Here is a 17,880-nt window from a genome sequence, read left to right on the forward strand (position 1 = left end):
ATTCATATCATATAGTAAATCAAATAAAAAATACATGCCAAAATTTATGAATTGTATCTCTTGAGTTATCTCAAATTCGCATACAAATGTTTATCTTGTTTCTCTATTAAATTAAGATAAATAAGATTCACTAGGATTTTTATTTTTAATAAACTTCAATCAATAAAGACTTTTGAGAGAGTAAAAAGATGTATCTAAACTTTTATGAGTATTAAAAAACACGAGTTAAAGTTGACAAAGAAATATAATTATATTTTTAGGTTAAATTTTGAAGATGGTAAATAAGATTACTAAAGATTACATTTTATTTTCAAATTTAAATGACTTGGAAAATAAGATATTTTTTTAAGTTTATAGTTTGAAAATTTATAATAATTCAAAGAATAAATAAGTTATATAAATTATCTTTTTTCATAGAAAAATATTATTCAAGAAGTTTCGTTACTTATCAACTTAGATAAGTTGTTAGTATATATTATTCCATATTAGATTATTATTTGACATAGATCTCCCTTTTCAACTACATTCTTTTATTTAAGAGGATTCAAGCTAAAAACTTGTTAAAAGAAAATGAAGTGTTATTCTGATCTTTAAAAAATATAAGCATAACGTGGTCACAACAAAAATTTGTTTCCAACAACGAAAACATATCAAGTGAAGAAATATGATTATAGTTTTGAGAAAAAAACAAGAAAAGCTTCTTTCTCGGATTTTCCACTTTCATTTATGAAGAAAGTCACCTTTTTCTAAAAAAATTATAATCAAGTAAACAACAAAGTTAATCGATTAAAATTAAATAAAATATGATAAAAAAATATTATTTTATTCTAACATATTAAATTGTACTGGACTAGACATCGTCATCAGGCATCGGACATCGACACCTATGAAGTAGGTCAACTTGGTGTTCTGGTCGAGATAGTGGGTCAAGTAAGTGGGCCCTCAGAGATGCGTGTGTTGAAACTCGTATATATATATGAAAGGTCTAGTCAGTTAGAAAGTGCATGTGGTGTGTATAGTACATTTGGGTCTAGCACAAGTAAATATCCCCTGAAGATGTTGAGGCCCAAGAGCGCTAGGGTTTTCAAGGGAAAGTTGCATGCATGATACAGAAGGACTAGGGCACCTACAGTAACAAATGGGCCCCGTGATGGGTACATGAGTTTGTACCCTGGCGGCCATGCTGTTAAGATTTGCACTCCAAAGAGGAAGATTTTGTGCGGTTGTTGCGCTAAGATTGTGTAACAACAGAATGTCCTCTGACAAACCTAATTTTACTAGAACATTTGGCGCCCACCGTGACGCCTGATAAAACTAGGTCTCATCCACAGTCGTGTTTTGAGCCATCTAACAACATGATGAGAAATACAAGTCAAGGTACATCTGCACTTGAGGAAGGAGGCAACGTCACCATGCAACAACTCATGGAGACCATTCACGCCCTTCAGCAAACAGTGGTGGCGTCCAAGGCCGACTAGGACAGGATTCTGGCTGAGGTTCAGGTCGAACAGACAGCCAGTCAAAACCGATTCCAGGTCGATTTGGATGCGTTACGAACAGACAACGAAGAACTGCACAGGGTCAATGAGGAATTGCGCAAAGAACTGCAATGCATGGGGGAGCGCGCAATAGGCGAGCAAAGCCCGCCCATTCCAGTTAGGGCTCGCCCCATGCCATTCTCCCAAGTGATCATGAATGTCGTGATACCCACAAATTTCATGACTCCAAAAATCACCTTCACGGGAGTCGAAGACCCGGAGGCCCACATTACGACCTTCCACACTCAGATGATGATCTTGGGAGGGACCGACGCTATGCACTACAAATTATTCATGGGAACATTCTTGGGCACAACTTTGGATTGATTCATTAGTCTCCTTGATGACACATCACTTCATTTGACTAGTTCTCAACATTGTTCAGGGAACAGATCATTGTCAACCAAGCCCTCTCTTTCGACCTCTTTGATGTGAAGCAATACTAGGGAGAGCCCTTGAAAGACTTTCTGAATCGATTCGGGACACTAGTGGTAAAGTTGCACATCAAAGACGAAGTCATGATGGTGCACGCCTTCAAGCGGGGAATGCTATCAGGACCCTTCAACGATTCTCTAATAAGGTGTCGTCCAAAGACGTTTAGCGAGATTCGTCGTCGAGCTGTGATCCACATCGGCACAGAGGAGCACAGAGGAGGAGGTGACGAAAAAATTAGGTACATCATCATCCAGTACCAATTGCACTGTGTATCGAGTGCCCAAGTGTTACTTGAGGCGTCTTAATCATGAATTAAATCATTAATCAGACACAATAACAAAGCGTCCATGATAATTATATAAATAAACATAAATTCCAAGAATCAGGTATGTTGGAGTGCCTTTTGCAGGTACTATACGAGTCCAGAGATCACGTAAGCGAGGAGTACATAGGCAAGATATGGCAAAAGAGTGCATTCGAGAGGGAGGGAAGAGCAGACCGACAACTGACAAGGAGGGCATCATTCTCTTGGTCCCAACCCCGTTCGAGAACAATTGGCGTCCATCGTGGGGCCGAGAGAATTTGAAGGAGGAAGTGATCAGATGGTGTCTACAAGAAGCAGGGTGAACGAGAAAATGTCGGAGGCTGAGCAGATGGTGCTGATAATGTCTTTGTGGAGGGAGATGGAGTAGATGAAGAAGAAGAACGAAAAGGAGATTGTGGCCCTACCAAGAGAAAATGAAGAAATGAAGAAAAACTGATCGAGGAGGGTCCCTCTAGCGGGCCAAGTAACCCTGTGGGGAGACCTGATGCAACCCCAACTGGCACAAAGGTTGTTGAAGAGACAAGGCCCACTCGTACTCAGGAGAGTGTGGGCGAATCATACCTAAACAGGTCATTTCCCCCGTCCAGCATGTTGGACACATCTCGAAGGCACCCATTCATTGGTTATGTGATAGGAGCGCAACTTCCACCTACGTGGAAGGGGCTAAACACAAATCCTTACGAAGAGACGAACGACCTCGGTGAGCACATAGACATATACACTACTAATATGAGTTTGTATACCTCAGACAAGATTGTTTTGTGTTGAGTGTTCCCAACTTCGCTGAAAGGAGGAGTGTTCTTGCCAGTTGACCTAGTCGCCGGTTGACGCTGGTGACAGGCTCTAGCTCCGTCTGTCTCTGCTGGAATCTACTCTTCCCTTGGTTGCGTAGGAAAGTGGCTTCGTTGAAACAGAGGGGACCCTATCTGTTGATTGCACTCCGACGATCAAGTCAGTACAAGGCTTATAGAAACAATAAGTAAGTAAGTAGTTTCAGTCTTAGAAACAGTGTCCCTTCACCTGGGATCTCAAGTCCCTTTTTTATAGACTACCTTTAGGTTACCTCTTGTAACAACCTTCTCTCACGAGAACCTTATCTTAAGTGAAAGCATGTTTAATAGGAGAAGATTCTGTTACAATGCGCACAATCTTATGTAAGAATTGATGGCTTAAACAAGAGGGGGTGAATTGTTTATCAAAGATTTTCGCAAAGATTGAATAAGAATGAACCTTTATGAAACAATCACAGATAAGCAATTAAAGAAAGCAATCAAACAATGATACAAAATCTGTTTACAGAATTTTAACCGATTGAAAATACGTTTTAATCGGTTGTAAGGAGTTAAAGAGAGAGAATTACACAGCCAATTTTATACTAATTCATTGAACCTTAAGCTACATCCTGTTCCCAGAACAACCACTGGGTTCCACTAGTAATCACTTACAGATTACAACAACACAACCACAAAGAGGTGACCTTAAAAACCACAAGACCCACTCACCCTCTTTGCAACCACACACCTCAAGTCAGAACACCCTCTGACTTTGCAGGATTTCACACACACTTACAAGTTTATGAAAGTACAATTACAAGAATCATTAAAGGAATAGAAACCACATGAGATTACATAAACCAGGAAGTCCTATGGTCAGATCTTGTACCAGTGCAAAGCTAAACAACAATCTTGCAAACTTTTGAAAACCTCTTTCAAAAACTAATCTCAATCTCACTTTGATTTCAAACTATGTAAAAAACTTCAGTATTTTGTTTTCAAAGAAAGGCTATATTTATAACACTCAAAATCTAGCCGTTCAAGGCAACATTTATGAGTCAAAGCAGTTTTGATCACACCCAAAACAGATTAATAGGTTTTCAAAAAACTGTTAGGCAATGTTACAATCAACTGGTTGAAAAGTCGTTTTAACTGGTTGAATTGGTTAGGCAGTTACATAACCAAGTCAAAAACAGTTTTAAAACCTTCAAACAAGCCAAGTGACAAACAAATGATTATTTTGATAATTCAACCGGTTGTTTTTCTCTTTGCTTAGAAAAACACTTTTCTTTTTAAAAGAGATTGGGCAAGCTTTGTGCAAGGGTCAAGAACTGATCTTTACATAGATTCTAAACACACTAATCTAAACCCAAACCAAAAGCAGCACAACTTCAAGCTTCATCATGGATTTGAAACATCAAAGGTCCCATGCTCTACAATCTCCCCCTATTTGATGGAGACAAATCCTTGGGATGCTTTTTGGAATGTTCTTGTTTAGAATCTGTACAACCTGCATCCATGAGCAGATATAGAAATACAGGATAATCTATTCCAATCAAATAAGCACCACAAACTAGTTCGCACTAGGTGATTTCTGTTGAAGCTGGAGGAAGCTTCTTCCCTACCAAGGCTTGATGTGTGTTTGATGAAGAAAATGGCTTGGGTGCTTTGAAGATTGTAATAGGTTTTTAGATTCATATGTAATTAGGCTTGTAAGTGTGTATGATTGCCTTTTGCTGTGTAACCTATCCTAGATGCCTAACCAAGTCTAGATCAAGCACATGATGTGGTTAAATGGTTTTTGAAAAGTCTTTTGAAATGTTTTTAACAGTTTTAAAACAGTACACAAATAAATCTGTTTTATGGAGAAAGAATCTGTTTATTTCTTCTCTGTTAAAAAGGCTTTCGTTTAACGGTTTTTGAAAAGCTTTTTAAAATGGTTTTAACAGTTTTAAAACAGTACACAAATAAATCTGTTTTATGGAGAAAGAATCTGTTTATTTCTTCTCTGTTAAAAGGCTTTTCTAAAATTTCTGTTAAGGCACTAAGGGAAAGCTCAGTTCGTTATATCAGTTAAGCTGAGCTGGCCTGTGTGTTATACTTTAATCTGTTTTACTGTGAAAGAACAGGTTTATTCCTTGGTGAGTTGAAAGGTTTTTCACAAGTTAGTTAGGGCTCCAAAGGTACCACTCAGACAGTTATTTCTGTTAAGCTGAGTTGGCAGTTTTCACAAAATAAATCTGTTATGTTCAAAACTGAATCTGTTGTTTTCTTAACTGCTTTTCAACTGTTTTTTGAAAAGAAGTTAGAAACTGTTTTCTATATAAAGAAAAGTCTCTCTCACATGAAAAAGTGCTGAGGAATTACGCTTTTGACAGAGATCAAACAATTTCCATGTGAGAAGAAGGATTGAAAAGAGTTTTTGAAAGGTTTCCAAAGAGATTTTCAAGTGTGCTTGTTCTAGGAAACCTTGAATCTTGGTGAAGGTGCTGGTGCAGTTTCTGCAGCAAATTGAACTACTGGTTTTGAGTTCTTGCATCTTCTTTTCAGGTGTAATCTTTCCTTTATTCTGTTTTGTAAAGGTGTAAGTGTTAGTCACTCCTTGATAGGGTTTCTTGGAGTGCAAGGTGTGCTGAAATAGGGTTTTTCAGCATTGTGTGTGGTGTTCTTGTAGTGTTCAAGAACTGCTGGTTTTGTAAGTGATTGGCACTGTTTTTTAGTGAATTCCACCTTGGGGTAAGGTGAGACTGGATGTAGCTCTGTATGAGTGAACCAGTATAAAAACGTGTGTATCTTGCATTCTCATCCCTGCACTCTTTTCTGTTTTTGCTTAATTCTGTCAAGAACTAAATCTGTTCTTTTTAAATTGAATCTGTTAATTCTGGGTTAAGTGAAAACTGTTCTTCCTGTCTTGTTAAAGTTTTCTGATCATAAACAAGGTTGCTGCATATAATGGCTTAAGTGAATTGTGAACAAACTGACCATTCATTAAAACCTGTGAAAGGATCATTTTTCTTGAAATCTTGTGTTGTGTAATTTTGGTTGATCTCTAAGCATAGCTATATCCTTTATCCTCACAATATTAATCTGATCTGGTTCTGTTCTGATTCTCTGTTGATCACAATTTTACAGTGAACAAAATTCAAATTGTGCCAATACTGCTCTGAAAAATCAATCTGTTTCATATAAAAACAATCTGTTCTTTTTGCCTCTGGAATACTGAAAAATTGTGTGTTCTTGCGAAAATTTTATAAGCTCAATTCACCCCTCCCCTCTTGAACTTAGACACTAATAGACCCAACAATTGGTATCAAGAGCTAGGGCTTGTATTTTGCTCAAGTGTGTGTATGATGTCTAAGTTTAAAATGCCTTTTGCTGAAGGTGCATCTATTAATAGACCTCCTATGTTTGGTGGTGTTAACTATGCTTTCTGGAAAATCAGGATGAAGATCTTTATGGAATCTATTGACATGGGAATCTGGGATGCAGTGGTCAGTGGACCTTTTATACCTATGCAGGTTGTCAAAGATGAAACAATAAAGAAGCCTTGGTCTGAATGGAGTGAAACTGAGAAGAAAAAGGCCCAGTATGATTCTTTAGCCAAGAATATCATCACATCTGCACTGAATATGGATGAGTTCTTTAGAGTCTCTCAATGTAACTCAGCAAAGGAGATGTGGGATGTACTAGAGGTGACTCATGAAGGAACTGATGATGTGAAACGGGCAAGGAAGCACTCACTCATTCAGGAGTATGAGCTGTTCAGAATGCAATCTGAAGAAAGTATTGCAGATGTGCAGAAACGATTTACACACATTGTAAATCACCTCACTGGCCTTGGTAAAGTCTTTGACAAGGAAGAGCTTAACATTAAGGTATTAAAATGTCTTGATAGGAGCTGGCAGCCAAATGTAACAGCAATCTCAGAATCCAGAGATTTATCCAAGATGTCCACTGCTGCACTTTTTGGAAAGCTGATAGAACATGAAATTGAGCTGAAAAGATTGAAAGAACAAGAAACAGTGGAAAAGAAGGCCAAAGGAATTGCTCTGAAAACTACCATAGAACATGATGCAAGTGAGGAAGAAGGTGATCCAGAAGATGATGAGACTGTGAGTCTGCTCACCAGGAAGTTTAGCAGATTTCTTAGAAAGAAAAACCGTGACAGAACTCAGCAGAGAAAGAGGTATTCCAAACAACCTATTGATTCAAATTCTTCCAATTACACGTGTTTTGGATGTGGTAAACCAGGTCATATAAAAGCTGATTGTCCAAACAATCAAAGTAAAGAAAAATCAGCAAGCAAGAGGAGTGACAAAGTGAAAGGTAGAAGAGCATATATCTCATGGGAAGAAAATGATGTATCCTCATCTAGTGATTCTTCAACTGAAAGTGAAAAAGCAAATCTTTGCTTCATGGTGAATGATGAGGGATCCAACTCTGACTCAGTAAGTAATTTCTCCACTGATTCTGAAAACTATGATCAATTGCTATTAGCCTTTAGGGAAACACATGATGAAGCAAACAGGTTGGCTGTTATGTGCAACAGATTGAATAAAGTAAATAAGGTACTTGAACCAAAGGTCAAAGCTCTTGAAGAAGAACTGCACAAAGCTAAAACTGAATTAATTAGTCTTGAATTGACATGTTTGCATGCATCAATTAAAACTTGTGATAATTGCAAAAAGCTGGAAAAACAGGTTGAGTATTTGTTAAAAACACTTTCAAATTTCACTAAGGGAAGAGAAAATCTTGAAACATTATTAGGTTCACAGAATGCTGTTTTCAATAAAAATGGGTTAGGATATAATCCTGGAATGAAAGGTAATGTGAAAAAGCTGTCCAGTTTCTTTGTTCCTTCCAAAACAGTTTTTTCCTCTTTCAGTAATTCAAAAACAATGCATACTGCAACATGTTTTTATTGTATGAAATCTGGTCATGTATCTAGAACATGTAAGGCTAGGAAATATTTTGTTCCTAAAGGTTTAGCCAAATGGCTTCCTAAGGAAAGGTGTTAATCATGCTGGACCCTAGACTAAAAGGGTACCATATGTGCTAAATCTGTTTTGTTGCAGAAAAACAGCAGGAGAAACCAGTGGTATCTAGACAGTGGCTGCTCAAAGCACATGACTGGTGATGTGACTCAGTTCATAAATCTGAAACTCAAAGCTGAAGGGCATGTCACATATGGAGATAACAATAGAGGAAAAATTCTTGGAAGAGGAGATGTTGGTACTAAAGATTCAACTACTATTGAGAATGTCCTATATGTTGAAGGGCTAAAACATAGTCTTCTAAGCATTAGCCAGCTGTGTGACAAGGGATACAAGGTCAATTTCGAAGCCAATACTTGTACAATTTCAAATGAAAATTCTGGTAAGGTGCTGTTCACTGGAAAAAGGGTAAACAACATTTATCTCCTTGACATTGTAAAGAGTTGTTCTGAAAATGAGTGTTTGCTATCTAAAAATGATGAGTCATGGCTGTGGCATAGGAGACTAGCTCACATTCACACAAATCACTTGAACAAGCTAAAATCTAAGGAACTTGTTTCTGGCTTACCAAACATAAAGTTTCAAAATAACAGATTGTGTGATGCCTGTGTAAAGGGAAAACAGATTAGAACTTCTTTTAAATCAAAAGATATGGTTTCTTCAAATAAAGCTTTGGATGTTTTGCATATGGATTTGTTTGGACCATCTAGGACTGCTAGCTTAGCTGGAAATTACTATGCTTTGGTGATTGTTGATGACTTTTCAAGATATACATGGACTTTGTTTCTTGCTTCTAAAAATGATGCATATAAAGCCTTTAAGAAACTTGCTAAGGTTCTGCATAATGAGAATGAAAATAGGATAAAACAGATTCGTAGTGATCATGGGCGAGAATTTCAAAATGCAAAGTTTGATAAATATTGTGAAAAACATGGGATCATACATAGTTATTCTGCTCCTAGGACACCCCAACAGAATGGTGTTGTTGAAAGAAAGAATAGATCACTAGAAGAGTTAGCTAGGACTATGCTAAATGAATCTGGTTTACCTAAATATTTTTGGGCTGATGCTGTATATACTGCTTCTTATGTGCTTAACAGAACATTGATTAGACCATTCCTTAAGAAAACTCCCTATGAATTGTATAAAGGAAGGAAGCCTAGCATTAGTCATCTTAGGGTGTTTGGCTGCAAATGTTTTGTTTTAAATAATGGTAAGGATAATCTAGGGAAGTTTGATCCTAAATCAGATGAAGGAATACATATTGGTTATGCTATAAATGGTCATGCTTATAGAGTATATAACAAAAGATTGCTTGCTGTTGAAGAATCTATACATGTTGTGTTTGATGAAACAGATTTTTCTGTTGCCCAAATCTGTTGTGGATGAACCTGGTATGGATGATTTAAGAACAATTATGCAACAGAATCAATCCAGTGAGCTTGATGCTACTAATCCAAATTCTGTCAAAGAATCTACTGTGAATGCAGGACTGCCTAAAGAATGGAAGACTCCAAGGGATCTCACTCTTGACAATGTGATTGGTAAAATTGAGAAAGGAGTCTCAACAAGGAATTCACTCAATAACTTCTGCAGAACAGTAGCTTTTGTGTCACAGATTGAACCTAAAAGCCTGGAAGAAGCACTGCAAGATAACAATTGGATAACAGCAATGCAGGAAGAGCTGAACCAGTTTGAATACAATGAAGTATGGACCTTGGTTCCAAGGAAGCATGAGATGAACATCATAGGAACCAAGTGGGTGTACAGGAACAAGATGGATGAACATGGAGCTATCACTAGAAATAAAGCAAGACTGGTTGCTAAAGGGTATAACCAAGAAGAAGGTATTGATTTCGGTGAAACCTATGCACCAATAGCACGTCTTGAAGCTGTCAGACTTCTTCTAGCATTTTCCAGCATACAAGGCTTCAAGCTATTTCAGATGGATGTCAAAAGTGCATTTCTAAATGGCTACATCAATGAAGAGGTGTTTGTATCTCAGCCTCCAGGGTTTGAAGATCACAAGAATCCAGAACATGTGTTCAGGCTTAAGAAAGCCTTATATGGATTAAAGCAAGCACCTAGGCAATGGTATGAAAGGCTAAGTGAATTTCTACTGTCTCAAGGTTATAGCCGTGGCAATTCAGATAAAACTCTCTTTCTAAAGAAGAAAAGTGAAGATATCATACTTGTGCAAGTCTATGTAGATGATATTATCTTTGGATCCACAAATGAAGAGATGTGTGAAGACTTTGTGAAAACCATGAAAAGTGAGTTTGAAATGTCAATGCTAGGAGAAATGAATTTCTTCCTTGGTCTACAAGTTAAGCAACTCAAGGATGGGATTTTCATAAGTCAAGAAAAATACTGCAAGGAACTGCTCAAGAAGTTTGATATGGACCAATGCAAAGCAATCAGCACTCTTATTTCAACAAATTGTCAGCTGGATCAAGATTCTGCAGGAAAATCAGTGGATCAAACGAAGTATAGGGGTTTAATTGGTTCCCTATTATATCTAACTGCCAGCAGTCCTGACATTATGTTTGCTGTATGTCTATGTGCTAGATATCAATCTGATCCAAAGGAATCACACTACAATGCAGCAAAGAGAATTCTGAAATATTTGCAAGGATCTAAGGATGTTGGATTGTGGTATCCTAACAAGGTATCTTTGAATTTGATTGGTTTTTCAGATTCTGATTTTGCAGGTTGCAAAGTTGATAGGAAGAGCACAAGTGGGACTTGTCACATGCTTGGATCAAGTCTAATCTCTTGGCATTGCAAGAAGCAAGCTTGTGTTGCTCTCTCCACAGCAGAAGCAGAATACATAGCTGTTGGAAGTTGTTGTGCTCAAACCTTATGGCTAAGGCAGCAGCTAAGTGATTTTGGTATTCTGTTAAGTAACATACCTATAAAGTGTGATAATACAAGTGCCATAAATTTGTCTAAGAATCCTGTCATGCATTCTAGAACTAAACATATTGAAATTAGACATCACTTTTTAAGAGAACATATAGCTAATGGAACATGTGATATACAATTCATTGGTACTGAATTTCAATTAGCTGATCTATTCACTAAACCACTTGCTAAAGACAGGTTTCACTTTCTTTTAAATGAATTGGGTATTATTAGCTTGAATTGTCCTCTGCAGTGAAAATTTCAATCTGTTGTTTTATGTTTTAACATGTTTCATTGCTTGTTTCAGAAATCACAACTGTGACTAGCAAAGAGAAAGATTTATTTTTCTCTCTCTCACTTTATTGTTGACTGCTTTTACGGTTATTAACCAGCAGGCCTATGCCAATTAGCTTGTGGGTATCCCAACTGATTGGATTGTGTGTAAGTGCAACAGATTTGATTTATCAAATTGAAATCTGGTTCCAATATATTCTTGTGCAAATCAATACCTGAATCTGCTACGCCACAGGAATAAAATCTGAAGCATATCAAATTGATTTTATTTTCAATCCATAATTGCTGAAATCTGATTTAATTGATTTTCTTTTACAATTGGTGATTTCTAAAATCTGATTTAAGCTCTATATAAACCCTGCTCAAATCAGTTCTCTCTCATACTTTCTCATTTGTGCTATAAGCTGTCCAGGTTCACACTTGCTTCACCACAGGTTTCGTTTCTGTTCTGAGTGATGATTTGTGCTGTTTTTTTCTTCTAGAATTGTATGTTAATAAACTGGTGCAGGGAAAAACAGATTGAGCATGGCATCCTCATCACACAAAAGGAAGAAATCCAAGGAGCAATCCAGCAGCAACCAAGGCATTCTGGAGAAATGGTTTGCTGGAGATTCTGAAGCAATGACAAGATACATTCATGAGACAAGCAGGAAGCAAGTCAATGCACCCAAAGTGCTGGAATTTTCCTGGCTGAGAGAAGAAAATCTGACTGAAGCAAAAACCTTGCTCAAGCATCAAAAGCTGAGGAACTTTCTAGAGATGACTGGAAATGTATATCCAGATTTGGTGAAAGTTTTCTACAGCAACTTGGTTCAAGATGGCAAAAATCTGGTCTCCCATGTGAAAGGTGTGAAGCTGAAGATTACAAGGGAAATATGGAGCAATGTGGGAGGAATCAAATATTCTGGAATGAAGGTAAGCAAAGGGAATACTGCTGGAATCCAGGGATTCAACAAGATGCAGTTTTACAGAAGTTGTGTGAGGAATCCTGCTGAACCAGTGGCTAGATTTCATGCTGGAAATCTCACAATCATTCCAAGACTCCTTGCCTACATCATTGCTTGGCAGCTCACTCCAAGAGGAAGTAATCATGCAACTCTCCATGAAGAGGACTTGATTTTACTATACTGCATCATGAATCAACTCAAGGTAAATTGGGTAAGTACTATGGTGGAGCATATGCTCAAATCCACAAGGTTACCAGACTATCGCTTTCCATATGCAATTTTTGTGTCAAAGCTAATTGATTACTTTGAAGTTGACACTACAAATGAAAAAAATGACACAATTAAGGCAGCAAATGAGATAGACAACTCCACTCTCCTCAAGATGGGATTTCAAAAGGAAGATGATAGCTGGATATTCAGAAGGAATGCTGCAAACAGAGCTGAAAATGAAGCTGCTAATCCAGAAAATGAAGAAGAAAATGTTGATGGAGTGCAGAACATGGATGCATCACCAGTACACTCTGCTGGACATGAGGATATTGCTGCTACAAGCCAAAATGCAATGGTTACATATGAGGCACCTGAATACAGAGGTGAACCTCTGTCTATGTTTGAAAGACAAGTGCTAAGCAGGCTGGACACACTCACATATGAGCAGAAAGCACACTATGAAATGACCTACGCCAGGTTTCAACACTTGGATGACCAACTTGAAGGAGTTCAAGTGCAGCTAGCTGAGCTTTATTACAACAACAAGTGATCCTATTTCTAAGTCTTTATCTTTTATATGTTGTTGAGCAATTTGGAATTAATCTGTACTGTTTCGTTTCCGCACTGGTGTTTAGTTGTTTTGTGATTTGTAATGAACCTCTATGGTTTATTGGTTTTATTTGAACTGTTATGTATGGCTATTATTGTTTCTGTGGTATTTTGTGCTCCCATTCTGTTTGATGAATCCAAAGGGGGAGAAGAATAGCCTAGAGAACAGCCTAAGAATAGCCTGGTACAGGTTCTGCAGATGATATTCACAGTGGCTGCTGATATGATTCAGATGTTAAATCTGCAGGTATATCATTTCTAAATCTGTTGTTCTGCTTTAACACCTGTTTTCTGTGTATATGGCTCTGTACAGATTTGGTCATGATCTCTCTTCAAAGTTGTGCAAAGCAAAGGGAATTTGTCTCCATCAAACAGGGGGAGATTGTTGAAGCTGGAGGAAGCTTCTTCCCTACCAAGGCTTGATGTGTGTTTGATGAAGAAAATGGCTTGGGTGCTTTGAAGATTGTAATAGGTTTTTAGATTCATATGTAATTAGGCTTGTAAGTGTGTATGATTGCCTTTTGCTGTGTAACCTATCCTAGATGCCTAACCAAGTCTAGATCAAGCACATGATGTGGTTAAATGGTTTTTGAAAAGTCTTTTGAAATGTTTTTAACAGTTTTAAAACAGTACACAAATAAATCTGTTTTATGGAGAAAGAATCTGTTTATTTCTTCTCTGTTAAAAAGGCTTTCGTTTAATGGTTTTTGAAAAGCTTTTTAAAATGGTTTTAACAGTTTTAAAACAGTACACAAATAAATCTGTTTTATGGAGAAAGAATCTGTTTATTTCTTCTCTGTTAAAAGGCTTTTCTAAAATTTCTGTTAAGGCACTAAGGGAAAGCTCAGTTCGTTATATCAGTTAAGCTGAGCTGGCCTGTGTGTTATACTTTAATCTGTTTTACTGTGAAAGAACAGGTTTATTCCTTGGTGAGTTGAAAGGTTTTTCACAAGTTAGTTAGGGCTCCAAAGGTACCACTCAGACAGTTATTTCTGTTAAGCTGAGTTGGCAGTTTTCACAAAATAAATCTGTTATGTTCAAAACTGAATCTGTTGTTTTCTTAACTGCTTTTCAACTGTTTTTTGAAAAGAAGTTAGAAACTGTTTTCTATATAAAGAAAAGTCTCTCTCACATGAAAAAGTGCTGAGGAATTACGCTTTTGACAGAGATCAAACAATTTCCATGTGAGAAGAAGGATTGAAAAGAGTTTTTGAAAGGTTTCCAAAGAGATTTTCAAGTGTGCTTGTTCTAGGAAACCTTGAATCTTGGTGAAGGTGCTGGTGCAGTTTCTGCAGCAAATTGAACTACTGGTTTTGAGTTCTTGCATCTTCTTTTCAGGTGTAATCTTTCCTTTATTCTGTTTTGTAAAGGTGTAAGTGTTAGTCACTCCTTGATAGGGTTTCTTGGAGTGCAAGGTGTGCTGAAATAGGGTTTTTCAGCATTGTGTGTGGTGTTCTTGTAGTGTTCAAGAACTGCTGGTTTTGTAAGTGATTGGCACTGTTTTTTAGTGAATTCCACCTTGGGGTAAGGTGAGACTGGATGTAGCTCTGTATGAGTGAACCAGTATAAAAACGTGTGTATCTTGCATTCTCATCCCTGCACTCTTTTCTGTTTTTGCTTAATTCTGTCAAGAACTAAATCTGTTCTTTTTAAATTGAATCTGTTAATTCTGGGTTAAGTGAAAACTGTTCTTCCTGTCTTGTTAAAGTTTTCTGATCATAAACAAGGTTGCTGCATATAATGGCTTAAGTGAATTGTGAACAAACTGACCATTCATTAAAACCTGTGAAAGGATCATTTTTCTTGAAATCTTGTGTTGTGTAATTTTGGTTGATCTCTAAGCATAGCTATATCCTTTATCCTCACAATATTAATCTGATCTGGTTCTGTTCTGATTCTCTGTTGATCACAATTTTACAGTGAACAAAATTCAAATTGTGCCAATACTGCTCTGAAAAATCAATCTGTTTCATATAAAAACAATCTGTTCTTTTTGCCTCTGGAATACTGAAAAATTGTGTGTTCTTGCGAAAATTTTATAAGCTCAATTCACCCCTCCCCTCTTGAACTTAGACACTAATAGACCCAACAATTTCCAGAGAGGAACATCAACCAAATTAGTGTGAGAAACCAGTCAACATACAAAGGTGCAAACACAGATAAACAATTAGTTATTTCGTAGGAATAACTGGTTAAAATTTTGTATAAGAGTTTTATCAATTGTAAAATTTCAAACTTAAACCAGTTATAGCAGTGTTAAGCAATGTTCAAAGGCAGTAAAAGTGCAAATAATAAGAACATTGCATATCCCAACAACTTCTTCCCCTATTTGTCTTCACAAATAGACCAAAGGAATGATTAAAAACAGCATAAAAGAAAAAAGAAATTGTTCAGAGATTTAAACCAGAAAATTAGAAAGAATGATTGTTCTCCCTTTCAAATTGTAGCTCCAGAAGTTGATTCTGAACCTCTTCTATTTGTTCATCCAAGTTTGAAAAACGTGAACCCATATGATTGAACCTTGACTCACACAAATCATGGAGATTCCTTTGATTTTCAGAAAATGTGTCCATGCGGTTGATCATTAATCTTTCAAAAGGAGACATTGTAGTCATCATTTCTCCTATGTAACCATCACTAGGACCAGCCTCTTGAGTCTCAACAGCAGGTTCCTCTTGAGTTGTTGCATCTTCAGGTTCATCACCATCATTGGTTCCACTTGGGCCAACTTAGTCACCATCTTTGCTAACCCATCTCCCACCAATTTTAGTAAATCTCATTTTGATTAGGGATCCACTGTTCATCACACTTGAAGGCTTGATAATTTCAGCTAGCTCTTCTTCAATATCCACATCAAAATAGTGTAGAAATTTAGAGATTAAAATTGCATAGGGATAGTGGAAGTCACTTAACCTTATGGATTTTTGCATATGTTCCTTGATGGTGTGGATCCAATTGATCTTCACTTTATTCATAATGAAATAGATAAACAACAGGTCTTCCTCAGAAAGAGTGGAGTGCTTGCTTCCCCTTGGTGTGATGATCCATGACACAATGAAGGCTATGAGCCTTTGATCAAGCTTTAACCCTCCAACAGAAAAATTTCTTACTTTGGAGAGGGGATTCTCGAGACAACTCTTGTAGAATTGCATCTTGTTGAACTCTTCAACTATCCCTAGATTTCCTCTGTTGATTCTAACCCTAGAGAACTTCAATCCAGTCACAGTAGTCCACACATCATTGGTGATGACCATGTCTACACCTTTCACATGAGAGACAAGTGAGTCACCATTAAATTGAAGGTTAGCATAAAATACATTCACCTAGTTTGGATAAATGTTTCCAGTGAGCTCAAGAAATCTCTTCAATCTTTGCTCCTTGAGGAGGCTTCTCACAGTAGACAAATTTTGTTGCTTCATCCAAGTGAAGGAGACAAGCTTGGGTATATTGACAATTTTCCTAATTGTTTCATATAGGTATTTGTTGATGAGTTCAAATATTCCTGAGAACCATCCTTCAAGCTTCCCACCACTCCTTACAGCTCTAGTTTTCATCCTTTTAGCAGATGAAGTGTTTCGAAAAGACATTAGGGTTTGAAAATTTGAAAAATATAAATTTAAAGATTTTGAAATTTTAAGTGTTTCGAAGCGGTTTGTTTTAGGGTTTGAAAATTTAAATTTTAAATTTTTTTAAAAATTAGGAAATGACGCAATGCCCATAATAATGAAATAAAATTAAATATTGATATATCGAAAAAATAGGAAGAAAAAATATTAAAGAAAGTTAGAGAGGAAAATATTTTGAAAATTTAAAAAATTTGAAAATTCAAAATTTCGAAATTTAAAAAGTTGAAAATTTAAAATTTTTATAAATTTAAAATTTTGATAATTTAAAAATTTGAAAATTTAAAAATTTAAAAATTTGAAATTTGAAGTGTTTCAAAAAGGCTTTAGGGTTTGAAAATTTGGAAAAATTGTAAACTTGAAAAATTTATCATATTTGAAAATATTAAAATTTGAAAATTTTGAAGTGTTTCGAAAAGACTTTAAGGTTTAAATATTTAAAAATTTTGAAAAAATAGGAAATAACACAATGTCCATAATAATAAAATAAAATAAAATATTGATATAAGAATAAAATAGTAAAAAAATGAAAGAAAATTAAAGAGAGAAATCCTATTTATATAATTAATTGTAAGTAATTGATAATGTAAAATATACAATATACACGAAAGTTAACATCATATATTAAAATTTATAATTCAAACTTGAAAACTGAAGGTACCAGCCATGCCAACAACACCAACACTGTCAGGAATACTTCTTTTTGACATTTGTAGGATACCAGTTGGGAAAAACTTTCTTGGATATTTTCAATTCCATATTGCAAGCATAATAGTCCAAATTTACATCATGAACATGACCCATGCTTTCTAGAGACCCATCACAACATAGTACCAGGAAGGAAATGACCCAAGAATAACAAGTTGACCTTCATTAACACTTCTTTATAAAGCCTTACATCTTGATCCCAAAATATCAGAAGTCATATGGTTTTGCTAGAGTAAGTTCAACCTCACTCAACCTCACTAGAGTACACACCATATGACTTATGATATTTTGGGATCAAGATAAGGTTTTATAAAGAAGTGTCAATTGAAAAGTCAATTTGTTATTCTTCGGTCATGTACTAGCCATCACCGAGTTCAGACCCAACCACTTTGTTTATGATAAAAATCGTACCAAAATCAATGGAGTGCTTTGACATGTTTGGTTTGTGCGTTTTGTTCCTCTCTTTGATAACCTTGTCCTCCACTTTGGAGATGATTACTCCCACCCAACCCGTGAGAGA

Source organism: Phaseolus vulgaris, chromosome 3 (assembly GCF_000499845.2).
Source record: "Phaseolus vulgaris cultivar G19833 chromosome 3, P. vulgaris v2.0, whole genome shotgun sequence".
In the NCBI taxonomy this organism is placed as follows: domain Eukaryota; kingdom Viridiplantae; phylum Streptophyta; class Magnoliopsida; order Fabales; family Fabaceae; genus Phaseolus; species Phaseolus vulgaris.